We start from the raw sequence: 1,414 nt of genomic DNA on the forward strand, positions 1-1,414 counted from the left end.
CTCTACCAAGGGCGACATAGTGAGACCCTGTCTCAACAACAACAACAAAAAAGAAATGCACAGGTGCATGAGGGGACGGGCACCCACACAGGGGGCTTCACAGCACGTGTTTCAGCAGGGACATAGATTGGCAAACGAGCCCATCCAGAGGAGTCCAGTGTGCTGCCTACGTAAGGTCAAAGAGGCAGGGAGGAAGGAGTGATCAGGTCCATCCCTAGGGCTAAGGGAAACCTCCAGAGAGGGTAGAGGAGATGAGTGGAAAGGCATTCCAGGAAGGAGGAATAGCCTGTGCAAAGACTCAGATGTGACAGAACCACTGTGTTTGTGTGGGCAGAGGTCTCAGCCAAGAGGTGGGCTGGGGTTGGTGGCTTTGACTGAGTTCCAGGTAAATAAGAGGATGGGAGGAAAGGAGTGGGCTGATCTCTGGATAAGTAAACAAGAAGTGAAGAAAAAGGATTTAGGGGGTAATGCAAGGAAGGGTTCTCTAAGCCTCAGTCCCTTGACGTAGTAGGTGTCATCGGCCCCAACTAGTCTTTACTTGCTGATTCCATTTGTCCTCTAGTACTCAGCTTCAAAGCCACTCTCAGAGTGCCCTGTCAGGCTTTCAGCAGGCTACCTGTCTCTCCTACTTTCCCTTGGTTCTGTGCCTACCATGCTGTCATCATGTCTGTGGTCTTGGGTTCCAGGAATGTTTCCCCAGGGCCATTGTAAGTCCTCCTAAGAGCAAAGTTCACATCTGCATGGCTCATGATGTGGCAGGCTTAAGTAAACAGTTATTGAATGGATAAGGAAATAGGCTCAGAGATGTTGAGTAACTTGCCCAAGGTCACAGAGCTAGTAAATGGCCTAATTGAGAAAGAAGTTCAGCTACCTGATTCCATAGCTCTACCTAACTCCAAAGCCTGTGCTCTTAATCACGGCTATATTGTGCCTCCCAGCAGGGAAAGCAGATGGTGAACAGCGGATTTGGATCCTGTAAACACTAACAAATTCAGTGTTTGATTTCTAGGAAATGAATTCCTGTTGTTAGTACCTTGTTTATCCAGTCTGGAGAATGCAGCCTCTTCACTGTCCTGAAAACGATTTGCTTTATCAGCTCAAAGTGCTCTCTGGGGACCCAGATGTGCAGCATCTGGGGGAGAAGAGAGAAGGCACATTGGCCTCCAGACCAGGGAGAGGATGCAGTGCTACCGGCTTCTTATGGTGTGTGGTCAGCACTGCCAGTCTGCTCCCAGGATTACTCCCCTGCTGTGGGAACTCAGACAGGAGGTCTGGGGAGACTTGAAAATGCCAAATGCATGTGGCATGGAACAGGCACTAAAGCCTCTGGCAGGCTTGGTGCCCGTAGCTCAGTGGTTAGGGCAGCGGTTCTCAACCTGTGGGTTGCAACCCACAGGAACTATGTTAAAGGGCC

The sequence above is a fragment of the Otolemur garnettii genome, unplaced genomic scaffold, assembly GCF_000181295.1.
Source record: "Otolemur garnettii isolate 467f Iridium unplaced genomic scaffold, OtoGar3 scaffold00009, whole genome shotgun sequence".
Lineage (NCBI taxonomy): Eukaryota > Metazoa > Chordata > Mammalia > Primates > Galagidae > Otolemur > Otolemur garnettii.